At 41.9% G+C, this 13,600-nt stretch overlaps 1 protein-coding gene across 1 annotated transcript in view; it reads right to left on the bottom strand.

The window, feature by feature from the left end:
• Positions 1 to 4,322, bottom strand: part of LOC138946251 (peripheral plasma membrane protein CASK-like) — a 177,971-nt gene extending 173,649 nt beyond the window's left edge. Inside the window, exon 1 of the mRNA XM_070317791.1 lies at positions 4,197 to 4,322. The gene's annotated coding sequence lies outside the window, so the exon portion shown is untranslated. The remainder of the gene's footprint in view (positions 1 to 4,196) is intronic.
• Positions 4,323 to 13,600: the final 9,278 nt, after the last annotated feature.

Raw genomic sequence — 13,600 nt, 5'->3', positions numbered from 1 at the left:
AAAGAAATACCAGCTGAATACCCTTAATAAAACAGAACATGTTATCAACAATACTGAAAACTAGATGTTTATATACATTATCACATTATCACTAGAACAACAAATACAGTACATGTAGCCTACTGTAATGATGACAATAGACATGTAATGGTGTCAGTAACGACACGCAGGTATCAGCATGTGACAAAGAGGGCGTGGAGAACACAAGTGACAACTTAAAGCACGTCCAGACGGAGTCTCACAAAGCTCAAGGCTATGTCTTACAAAGGTTAATATAAAAGTTTCCCAAAAAATAAAACAGGTAAGGAGAATGTTAATTGGGATGGGGCTGGGGGCTTCATTAGGGGAGGGAACCAAGCACTGCATGCTGGGACTGATAGACTGTCTGTGTTTGTCTGCCTGCCTATGTGTTTTTGCGCACAGGAGTTGGACAGGATCAGGATCATTTGAGACTCTGGTCTTATCTAAAACATGTAATAAGTTTAATTTTCTTAAGATGTAACGATCACAATCATTATCATAACCAAAATTATTAAGTCTAGAATCACTCTTTCAATTATATAACTACAACCTAAAATAACCGTGAAACGTCAGTACTTTCAAGATGGCATCATGTCTGCCAATGCCAACAATCTTAACACTCTGTGAGAACACACTGGCAAGGATCTACCCAGACAGAAGATGCTCCCTTCCCAATAAAAGAATCATCAGAAATCTTGCATACATGTGTGAAAATGCATACCTTACAGGCAAGTACAACAATAAAGTGGATCCCCATCCTATCCTTTTGAGACAGTTCAAAATCTGATCAAACAGCTTTTAAAACAGGAGCGAGTTTTAGAATAGGGACAATTTAGAAAGATAAGGAACAGAGTATTAGAAGAGGGACAATTCAGACAGACAAGGAACAGAGTATTAGAAGAGGGACAATTTAGACAGACAAGGAACAGAGTATTAGAAGAGGGACAATTTGGACAGACAAGGAACAGAGTATTAGAAGAGGGACAATTTAGACAGACAAGGAACAGAGTATTAGAAGAGGGACAATTTAGACAGACAAGGAACAGAGTATTAGAAGAGGGACAATTTAGACAGACAAGGAACAGAGTATCAGAATCTGAGGGACAATTTAGACAGACAAGGAACAGAGTATTAGAAGAGGGACAATTTAGACAGACAAGGAACAGAGTATTACAAAAATCAAGGTCTTAAATGAGAGGTTCCACTGTAATTTTGTACAAAAAAGACCTTGTGCCACCTCAAACGAAAAAAACCAAAAAAAACTTCTTAATCTCCACCTTACTCTGTGTTCATGAGCTGAAACTCCCATGTACAATCAAGTTCTTTGCATGAGCAGGTGTTCATGTGTATGACCGTTTTTCCTCCACCATACAGGCAGCCATACTTCGTTTTTCGGGGATGCATGCAGGTGGTTTTTTAATGTTTCTGTAACCCACTGAACTATGACATTGATTCCAGGATCTTTACCATTCACACTTGGTCTTGTGCCTGCGTGTACACATGAAGGGGGAAAAGGCACTAGCACATAAGTTGACCTGGGAGATAAAAACAAATGCGACTCTTAGCCCCCCAGGTATGACTGGGATTTGATGCACAACACCTACTTGATGCACAAATATGTCTTAACTCATTGTCTCCCAGGTACGGATAAATCCGTACCCACTCATATGGCTCTATCTGACCAGGTACGGATATATCCACCCAGACTGTTAGCTTCAGTAGCTTCCTGTAACGTCTATCTAACGCCTGCATTCCAGCGTGTTGATACACAGTTACTACAATTCTGAGTGACCTGCTGCAGCACAGCTGGTCTCGGCTAAAAAAAACTTGGTCAACATAGGTGGGTCAGAAAGTGTTAAATGCCTTGGACACCCACAAAATGTAGGTGTTATAAAGTGTTCAAATTTGTATTGTTATAAATAGGTGATTTGAGCTAGAGCAGAAAGTATTTTGTGGTTTGTGCTCTATAACAATAACATTTCATTATTATTATCAAAATGCAGTATTCAGGCTAAAGTTTGCAACGAGCGCAACCCCTTGTTTGTGCATGTTTCCCAATCAGATAGTGTATCTGTAATTGGGTTGGGCGATAAGGCATTTAGTGGCTGATCTTAGATTTAAAGATTTATCGACAACAAAATTCAGTCCAACTGAGCTACCCAACCGCAATTATCTGATCAACTGTTTGTTTTTCCTTTGACTGCAAGCATGCAATCCTTATTAAATATCATAAGTCACTTTTTTCCCAGCTTACATCATAAAATCATGACACATAATGAGGAAAAAGACCCACATGTACAGTGAAATACAACAGTCCATTCCTTTTCAGAAAAATACACATAAACTAACAAAGTGACGGGCGCAGTGGCGTGGTGGTAAGACGTCGGCCTCCTAATCGGGAGGTCGTGAGTTCGAATCCCGGTCGCTGCCGCCTGGTGGGTTCAGAGTGGACATTTTTCCGATCTCCCAGGTCAACTTTATGTGCAGACCTGCTAGTGACTTAACCCCCTTCGTGTGTACACGCAAGCACAAGACCAAGTGCGCATGGAAAAGATCCTGTAATCCATGTCAGAGTTCGGTGGGTTATAGAAACACAAAAATACCCAGCATGCCTCCCCCGAAATCGGCGTACGTTGCCTGAATGGCGGGGTAAAAACGGTCATACACGTAAAAATCCACTCATGCTAAAAACATGAGTGAACGTGGGAGTCTAAGCCCATGAACGAAGAAGAAACTAAAAAAGTCATATCTCACAATGATTAAAATAATATTTCAGTTTTAAAGCTTTGCATGGGAAATCACAAAGAATCTCATCACAGCATAGTATATTCAGAGTCTATTCATTTGACCTAATTTATTGTAATTGTAAAGGTGAAGACTGCCCCATAGGGTAGCAAGATCACTACTGATATAAAGCAAGAGCGACAATAACACTCAGTGTGTGTATGTGGGGGGTGGGTAAACACATACATATGCGTAAACACACACTCACATGCGTAAATGTAAACACACACATAAACAAACACAGTAATCATGCAATGCATGTACACAGGCATATTGCTATTATCACAAATGGTACGTGCATGTATACAGACATATTGCTATTATCACAAATGGTACGTTCATGTAATGATGTATACAGACATATTGCTATTATCACAAATGGTACGTTCATGTATACAGACATATTGCTATTATCACAAATGGTACGTTCATGTATACAGACATATTGCTATTATCACAAATGGTACGTTCATGTATACAGGCATATTGCTATTATCACAAATGGTACGTGCATGTATACAGGCATATTGCTATTATCACAAATGGTACGTTCATGTATACAGGCATATTGCTATTATCACAAATGGTACGTTCATGTATACAGGCATATTGCTATTATCACAAATGGTACGTTCATGTATACAGGCATATTGCTATTATCACAAATGGTACGTTCATTTATACAGGCATATTGCTATTATCACAAATGGTACGTGCATGTACACATACACATGTTCTCTCTCAAAACAGCGCATGATAACTCTGAGCAAAACAAGCAACACATCTGAAAAGAACACTGTATAGTCACATGCACACACACACACACAAACACACACACACCACTACATACCCTATCCACCCAACCACCATCCTCCATGCACACACACACAGCGACACACACACACACACACACAAACACACTATCCCATCCACCCAGATACCTCGAGATGAACACACACACACACACACATACACACATACCGCACAGCCACAATTACTGCAATTAACTTGACTTACATTCACACACAATCCACGCACATCAATGGACACATTGGCACATCCCTCGCTTCTGGCACCAAGAAATTCCCTCACTGCACGAGGAACGATCGGTCAATACACGTTACAATCATCAACTACGCTCACTATTGACCAATTCTGCCCCCAGGCCAAAAGCGGAACGCCGTCAAAAGTGCGAGAGAAGCGATCGAGGACACAAGGCCGAAGGGGTGCAAAACATACGCGGACACAAACACGCACCCCCACATTCGCAAAGCCACTGTTATTCTTTTTCCCTGCATTCTCTCCCTTCGACTACTGCATGTATCGCTACTGCAGAGGTGTTCGTTTCATTTTCATCTAAAATGTTGGAGTGATAGCGAAAACGGACTCACCTGCTCAGTGCAATAGCCGGCGGCCGGTGCCAGACTAGCAGACGATGCAACAAGTTGTCCAAGTGTCGGCACAGAACACGGGTCAAATCTCGGAGACAACTGAAACTGACAAAGTTCACAGGTCAAACACAGTTTGTTTCCGCCTGTCAAACATCCGGCGGACACCGCTGTGCATTGTGGGTACAATGTGAGGCCCGGTAAGGGTTCCGTGTTCTCGGAAGTGACACATGATTGATGGCTTTTTTTCTTTTGTTTGTTTTGTGTGTTTGTTTGGGTTTTATATTGTTTTGTCTATGAATTGCAACATCTGGTGACACGCTGTTTTGCTCTTGCATGTATTCGAAGTTCGTTTGCGAGGGTGCACAGTATAATGACTCAGAATCTTTCAGTCTTTTTTTGACACCGCAAGACCATGATTTAGCTGTAAAGCGTTTGTTGTTGCTGGGTTTTTTCTTTTCTTCTTCTTCTTCCTCTTATCCTTCTTTCATTTTGATCATTTCAAATTGAAAGCTGTATCAATGTGACGCTAGACCTTCGCATATCTGTACCATTTACAAATATAACGTGATTTGGGCGTAGACCGGAAAATCGATGTAAAAAAAACAATTTCAGTGACTTGAAAAAAACACATTCTGTTTCATTATCAAAAATGCAAACCCTGTTGTTGTTGTTGTTGTTGTTGATGTCGTTGTCGTTGTTGTTGTTGTTGTTGTTGTTGTTGTTGTTGTTGTTGTTGTTGTTGTTGAAACTGATACAAATAAAATTACCGTGAGCATGAATTGCCATAACCCTCGGTAAACGCTCGGTTAAATAAAACTTTCTTCAGCCATCTTTGTCTTCCTTTTCGTCTTTGTTTCTAAGGGTCGTTTTGGTTATAGTTGCTTAGAATGTGTGTGTGTGTGTGTGTGTGTGTGTGTGTGTGTGTGTTGTGTGTGTTGTGTGCCACGGTGTGTGTGTGTGTGTGTGTGTGTGTGTGTGTGTGTGTGTGTGTGTATGTGTGTGTGTGCCGGTGTGTGTGTGTGTGTGTGTGTGTGTGTGTGTGTAACCGTGGCAGTGTGTGTACCTTTCAAACCGAGCATTCACTGGCGAGGAAAGGTCCTAAATAGGGGCTCACCTACACCGGAGGTGGCGACGTGGAATGACTGGGTCCAGTGCCCTTATTCACCCCCCACAGTTAACTATATATATATGCTCAATGCAGGCTAAACACGGACCCTGTGTCCAGTCTCAGGTTTAACTTCTTCTTCTTCTTCTTCTGCGTTCGTGGGCTGAAACTCCCACGTACACTCGTGGTTTTTTGCACTAGTGGAATTTTCCGTGTATGACCGTTTTTTACCCCGCCATTTACGCAGCCATACGCCGTTTTCGAAGGAAGCATGCTGGGTATTTTCGTGTTTCTATAACCCACCGAACTCTGACATGGATTACAGGATCTTTTTCGTGCGCACTTGGTCTTGTGCTTGCGTGTACACACGGAGGTGTTCGGACACCGAGGAGAGTCTGCACACAAAGGTGACTCTGAGAAATAAATCTCTCGCCGAACGTGGGGACGAACTCACGCTGACAGCGGCCAACTGGATACAAATCCAGCGCGCTACCGACTGAGCTACATCCCCGCCAGGTTTAACAACAAAAAAGCGCTAAACATTTTTATTTCAAAAAAGAAATGAATAAAGAAGGAAAAGGGAAACAAACATAATTTTTGATAAGAGATATTGCAATTAGTTAATTGTGCAAATGTTTATTTAAGCTACAGTGAAAGAAGAAAAAAAAAGAAAAAAAAGAGTTTTTTTGATGATAAGAATTGCAGTAAGTTTATTGTGAACATGTTTATTTTGAGTACATGCTTGGAATATTTTGATAACAATCACTCGGAGAAAAACAAAAGAACATGGGGAAAAAATCAATATTTACATGTACCAACCAAATTGATCTCATTTTGAGCTGCCTATGTTGTTAAAATCTAACCATTAAAAACTGTTCATTTATATTGAAACGCTGCTCTTTAGAAGTGACTTTCATCTGTATCTATATATATATACGACTTGTGTCTGTCTGTCTGTCTGTCTGTCTGTCTGTGTGTGTGTGTGTGTGTGTGTGTGTGCGCGCGATGCACGGCCAAAGTTCTCGATGGATCTGCTTCAAATTTGGTGGGCATATTCAGGTACACCCGGGACAGGACACAACCTGGTCGATATTTCAACACGTGCTCTCAGCGCGCAGCGCTGAACCGATTTTGGTTCCACCTCAGCTACCCGGGCCCCCATACCGACACACCAAAGCCGCTAGACCACATCACAACGCCAAAGTTCTCGGTGGATCTTTTTCAAATTTGGACACCGTATTCAGCCACACCCCGGACACAATATCATCGATCAAATATTTCAACACGTGCTCTCAGCGCGCAGCGCTGAACCGATTTTGGTTTTTCTGTTCATTTCACCATTCCCAGTAACTCTTCCTTATCTTCTCCAGTGTTTTGCGTTTATCTCCCTTCCTTCGTGTGGCTTCAATCCATATTCCCGTTTCTACGTTACTATTTTTAGAATGTCACTGCGCTGTCCAGAACGCTTCCCTTGCACCCGTAAGTTGTTCTTACTGTCAAAGTGAAAAGGTCGAATCAATTTATAGCCACGCGAAAAATACACTGTCACCTATCTCTATATATTTATAGATATAGATATACATATATATATACGGCTTCTCTGTGTGTGTGTGTGTGTTTGTGTGTGTCTGTAAAAAACACCTGTGGATTGTAGAGTTCTATTTGTGATCTGGTATGGCTGCTTTTCTGAGTCCGTATGAGGTCGAGTGGCTCCCGCCATCCCTCCTGATTCCAGCGACTACCTTCTAGACAACATATCCTCACCCAAGGCCCACTAGTCGCCAAACTGTACATATTGTTTTTATTACCACGGCCTTCGTGGCTTACATCTTAATCCTTTTATTTGTAAAAAGTTTTGAGATTTATTGTTCGTGTTCCTCTTACTTGCTCATCTATTTGGTTTTATTGGTGATCCTGAAAGGTTCCACTTTTTAACTCGATTTGAAATAAAATAAAAATAATATTACAAGCCCGTTATTCAAGATATAGAATACAGACTTATAATTCTTACCAAGAAACATCTTAACTACTTTTCATTTTAACAAATTCCACAGAGCATTATCAACTCAACCCCACCCCCTGCCCTCCTCTCCTTATTTTTTGTTTCTTTCTTTCCTCTTTTTGAAAGCGGACAAACACTCAAGTCCTTAATGGCTCAAAACCGTAGGACTTTTAATATTAATTTTAACTAACTGTCTGTATGTGCTGGCATTTGAGAAGCCACAACAGATAATATAGGGCTAAGAAATAAGCTCTAAAATTCTCAATCCCGTTTGACAGGACTTCGCCTTCAAAGGTGATTGTGGTGAACCGCCACGCTGTCTGTCTCTGTCTCGCGATTCACCCCGGCGATGCCGGGTATTCCTCTAGTGTGTATATATATATACTCTTTTTAATTTAACGTATTTATATTTGTTTGTAGATGCGATTTTAAGTTGATGTTGCCGGAGGAGGGGGTTGTATTTTATATGATCACAGAAGTACATGTATAGCATGTGGGTTCAAGTGCTAGTCTTTCGGATGAGACAAAAAACCGAGGTCCTTTCGTGTACACTACATTGGGGTGTGCACGTTAAAGATCCCACGATTGACAAAAGGGTCTTTCCTGGCAAAATTGTATTGTATAGGCATAGATAAAAATGTCCACCAAATACCCGTGTGACTTGGAATAATAGGCCGTGAAAGGTGAATGCTCGCCCTAATAGGCTTGAGGTTTGCTGGCCGATGTGAATGCGTGATATATTGTGTAAAAAATTCCATTTCACACGGCATAAATAAATCCCTGCGCCTTGAATCCGTGGTTGAGATATGTGCGCGATATAAATTGCATAAAATAAATAAATAAATAAATAGCAGCTTTTTACTTATTCCCACTGGCGCTTTTCCGATACAGGTTGAGGCCAGGAATCATAAGGAAGACGGACACCAAGAAAACAAAAAGCACCATCACTCGCAATCTATCACCGGTCAGGCACCACAAATCTCACCCAGTCATACGCCGGTCCGGCATCACCATCCTCACTTCTTCACCGTTTAAAGTAATTGCAGTCATTATCTTACACAGGACCTTATATATAAAGTCTTTTCATGCCAGCGTGTGATGTGACTAAAGAGGAACTTCTGAAGGTGTAACTTTTTTTCACAAAGATTAAATCAACAGAAACTTGCAAGATATAATTGTAAGATTCGTTCAGCCTTTGCAAACTTCTTTTTTCATCATGAGCCTCCAAATATAGACATTCCGTTTAATGGCGAATTAATACTATATACCCAGCCCACAACCATTCACACAAACACACACACACACATACACACACACACACACACACACACACACATACACACACACACATACACACATACACACACACAGTGACACACACACATACACACATACACACATACACACACACACACACAGTGACACACACACACACACACAGTGACACACACACATACACACACACACACACACACACACACACAGTGACACACACACATACACACACACACACAGTGACACACACACACACACACACACACACACACACACACACACACACATACACACACACACAAACTCACTTTGTGCGTGCGAGTGTGAGTGCATGTATGTGTGTGTACATGCGTGCTCTGGTTGTGTGGTGTTCTCATTCAAACCCCAATACAGACCTTTAAAGAACCATCAAATTATACGTATTTGAAAGGATAAAGTACGTAAGGGGTTCTTGCGGCGGAAGTCCGCACTGCGCATGATCTCTTCAATCCTTTTCCGCAGAGAGAAGTAGGGTAACTCCTGCACTGAGCTGCATCTCCACCACGCAAGTTCTGTTCTCCTGATCATGCGCAGTGCGGACTTCCGCCGCAAGAACCCCTTTAGCTCTCAACGGAAACCCCCGAAGCTAATGTTCCCGAGTACGACATCCTCATGTAGAGCAAGGCCAGGCCTATTTCTTGGATCGAGCGATCACCATGGATCCTTTCAAGTCTTCTTACTTCATCTGGACGGACACGATATCTTCCTTCTTCTTCTTCCTCCATAGACGCTCAGGGTCAACATTCTGACTATCAATGGCGCTTGAGTGGGCATGCTGGGTATTTTCGTGTTTCTGTAACCCACCGAACTCTGACATGGATTACAGGTTCTTTTCCGTGCGCACTTGGTCTTGTGCTTGCGTGTACACACGAATGAGGGGCTTAAGTCACTAGCAGGTCTGCACATAAGTTGACCTGGGAGATCGAAAAAATCTCCACTTTTAACCCACCAGGCGGCAGCGACCGGGATTCGAACTCACGACCTTCCGATTAGGAGGCCGACGTCTTAACACCACGCCACTGCGCCCGTCTCGGAAGTGGATGCCGCGGAACCTGTTTGAGTGTCTCGAGCAGGTGACCAAGGCAGAGAAGGGAAGGGGCGTGGAGTCGCTCAGGAGAAATATGCACGACTTGCACCGAATGGACACGTCAGTCATCGCTGGTAGCTCCTTCAGAGACGGACCGAGGGCGCTCCGACGCCTGCACGAGCTGCAACAGGAAGTGGTCGCTGATTGGATGACTGAAGCGGGGCGTTACGGATGACGACCAGTCGAGTGCACTAATGGTGTACTTCAAGGAGACGTGCTTGTTTTGCTTTTTCCATGGCAGTTTCCATGATGCTTTTCAAGTTGTTCTGAATTTTTCTTTCATGCCAATCTCCAGATTTAGCTCTCTGTTTTGCTTTGTCTGGAGTGTGTCTCTTCGTGTCTTGCGCCTAATCAGTCTCTAGTTTGAAGCGCAACTCTTTTCTTGTGGCGTAAACACTGACAGTGTGTGACTGTGACGAACCATCAAATTTCCGCCCGGGCTATCATATAATTATGGGATAAGATGATCCTTCCCTTTGGACAGGTACACACACGTCAACGGCCTGGCCTTTAAGTTTCTGTGCAGCGTTGACATTGTTTTCTTCAAAACGGATAAATAACAAACTACCTTGACAATCAGGTGTAAGCCTACATAAACATCGCTCATACACTGCAAGCGCAGTGACCAATCACTAACCTCTAATTCATTCAAACCAAAGGGCTGTCGCTGACTGACTTTTTTTTTCTCAATAAAATGAAACATTCAATGTCAGTGACTCGATCTGCATATTCTTTCACTAGGTGTGAACTGCACTTAATTAGAAAACTTGTCACCATGTAAACATATCATTAAAAAAAATGCTTTGTTACAATTTGTCAAGTTCTGACTAAATGTTTTAACATAGACTGGTAATCGAAATGAGCCTGATGGTGGTGTATCATGATGTGTGTGTGTGTGTGTGTGTGTGTGTGTGTGTGTGTGTGTGTGTGTGTGTGTGTGTTTGTAGCGATTCCCATAAAACAATTCGACAGATCTTCATGAAACTTTACATACAAATTCTTTCAGATAATATCCCACCGGGTTTTTTCATTTCTTCGATATATGTCTTTGATGACGTTATATCCGGCTTTTTGCAAAAGGTGAGGCGGCATTGAGACGACCGCTTATTTTTCAACCAAATTAATAAATTTTGGTCAAGCAATCTTTATCTAAGTCCGGACTATTAGGGATGGCATTACAGCTTGGTCATGAAAATTCTTAATATCGTAAGAAAATGTAAATTTTAGTAATAGATCCCAAAGTGATTGCATTGTATTCCTGAGCATTTCCTGAATCCGAAAATATAATAGATATGTCAACTTTACTACTTCCATCACATGGTCCATTTCTTGCCCTGGTGTGATGGCTTCCGTGCCTCAGTAACCCGGAGAGCTATGCTAGCTAGAGCTTAAGGCCACAGATGGCTCGCAATTTTGGTCCAAAAACGTATGTTGGGTTCTGAGCATTTGTAGGTACTTTGAACAGCATAGAATCATTGTGCGAAGTAATTTTGTCATCGTCAACCGCTTTCTTGCAATAAAGCGATCATTTTCAAATATTACTTTATATGACAAAAACCACACTTTTTCTGAGTTTTTTTTTTATCGAGGACCTTTGGAACAAAAGTGAAAAGCTTTCAAAGAAACACAACTTAATGTCCGTGCCATCTCTGCTCCCGGTAGGGTCAACCATGCTGGACAGGTCAAAGGATAGAGGTCAGACAAATTTGGACCACCTCGTTCAGAGGTTTGCGTAGGGCCAACACCCCTGCCTAGGAAAAAAACAACCGTTACAGAAGCATTGACGACGATTCAAAATTAACTTGACCTGCATGGGAGAGGTCGTCAATGTCCTATGCTCCGCTGGGGGAAAAGAGCCTCTTGACCCGTGATTTGTAAAAATGTAAAACATTTTACAAATTGCGGGACGCGCCCGTGATTTGTGACATTCAATTGTTTTACAAATCACGGGGCGCGCCCCGAGAAATGTAAAACATTTTTACAAAGCACGGGGCGAGCCCCGCAATTAGTAAAATGTTTTACAAATCACGTAAATGCGCCCGATATTTTCTTGTCATCTCGAAATTCCAGGGATCTCATTAGCTTGGCGGAAATAAGATGTTGAGAAAAATGTTTGAGAACTCGCGTGCACATGTTTGTGACGGACACACCGACAGGCAGACAAATCTGCGCTTATCACGCTTCGAAATCGAAATATAAAAAAATAACACGTGCAGATTTACTCACACTTTCATTTTCATATGAATTTTTGGCCCGAGATCCTTTGTGGTTGACTGGGCTCTAAACAACAAATATTAATAATATTAAAAGGCATGTATTACTTTGTGGAATGCGATTTTTTTTGCATTTTTACAAATCGCGATTTTAGGTTCGACGTAATTTTTAAAATGTTTTTACATTTTTACAAATCACGGGTTTACAGGGCCTAAGTAAGTAAGTCAATTTTAATCTGAAAATGTGCTCACAATTTAAAAAAGAAAAGCTTAATTATGTACTCCGTTCGCTTGCTTCGCGGAGATGAGCGTGATCCGTCTCGGTCTTCGGGTATAGCTAGCCAAGACTTACTACAGTCGATCTCGTCGATGACTGGTTTACAGTGTTGATCTTTTTGTTTCAGGCCTCTAGATTGACTGAATGTTTTTACATCGCTTCACGCAACTTGTTTTGTTGTTGTCGTCGTCGTCGTTGTTGTGAAGAACAACCGTGCCAGCGAGTGTGCTTCGTGGCATGCGTGCATCTCAGTGTGCCGTATGTGTTAGTCTGTCCCTCTTGGAATGTCTATCTGTGTAGGTGTGTGTCTGTCGCTCTGTATGCCTGTGTCTGCCTGTCTGTGTAGGTGTGTGTCTCTGTGTCTCTGTATGCCTGTCTGTCTGTTTGTCTTTGTGTGCATGTGTCCGTATGTGCATGTGTGGTTTTACTACTTATCTTGCCTTGTCTCAAAGTCTGGCTGTCTTTGTGTGTCGACCTCTCTGTGTGTCTGTCCGTCTGCCTGTCTGTCTGTCTGTGTGTTCATCTCTGACGGTGTGAGTATGTTTATCTGAAAGTCAAGTCTGTCTTTGTTTTTCTGTGATTTTATCTGTCTGTGCACATTTGTGTTTGTGTGTGTATGTTTGTCTGCCACTGTTGGCATGTCTGTTGTTGTTATTCAATCTGTCTTTGTACGTCTCTCTCTGTGTCTGTCCGTCTGCCTGTCTTTGTGTACATCTCTGTCCATGTGAATGTCTTTCTTTTTCTGTTGGCATGTCTGTCCGTCTGTGTGTTTCTCAATGTGCGTCTGTCTGTCTGCCTATCTTTATGTGCATCTCATCTGCAGTTCTTGCATGTCTGTCTGCCTCCGTTGGCATGTCAGTTATGTCAGTGGGACTTTGTGTCCCTCTCTGTCCATCTTTGTGTGCATCTCTGTCCTTGCGAGTGTGTTTGTCTTTCTCTGTGTGGCATGTCTGTTAATCAGTCTGTCTTTGTGTGTACAGTGAAACCCCCAAGTTAAGACTCCCTACCTTTTAAGACCCTGCTTTTTTAGATTTTCTGTTCATTACCTTTATTTTCAGACACCCTCCTTTTTAAGACCTGATTTTCTCACATTTGTTTAGGTCTTAAATGTGAGGTTCCACTGTATCTCTTCTTTGTGTATACATGTATGTTTTTCTCCCTCTGTTGGCATGTAAGTCAGTGTATCTTTGTGTCCATCTCTTAGTGAGTCTGTCCGTCTGCCTGCTTTTGGAGCATCAAGTTTGTGCATGTCCAGCAAGTGTTGATGTAAACTTTTCATGATCAGTCGTATTCACACTGTGTGACACAAATCTCAGCGTACACATTTGGAAAATTCAAACAAGACATATATGTGTCACTGTGTGTGTGTGTGTGTTTGTTGTTGTTGAAATACAAATAAAATTACT

This window comes from Littorina saxatilis, linkage group LG13 (genome assembly GCF_037325665.1).
Source record: "Littorina saxatilis isolate snail1 linkage group LG13, US_GU_Lsax_2.0, whole genome shotgun sequence".
Classification (NCBI taxonomy): Eukaryota; Metazoa; Mollusca; class Gastropoda; order Littorinimorpha; family Littorinidae; genus Littorina; species Littorina saxatilis.
This window is presented reverse-complemented; position numbering and strand designations above follow the sequence as displayed.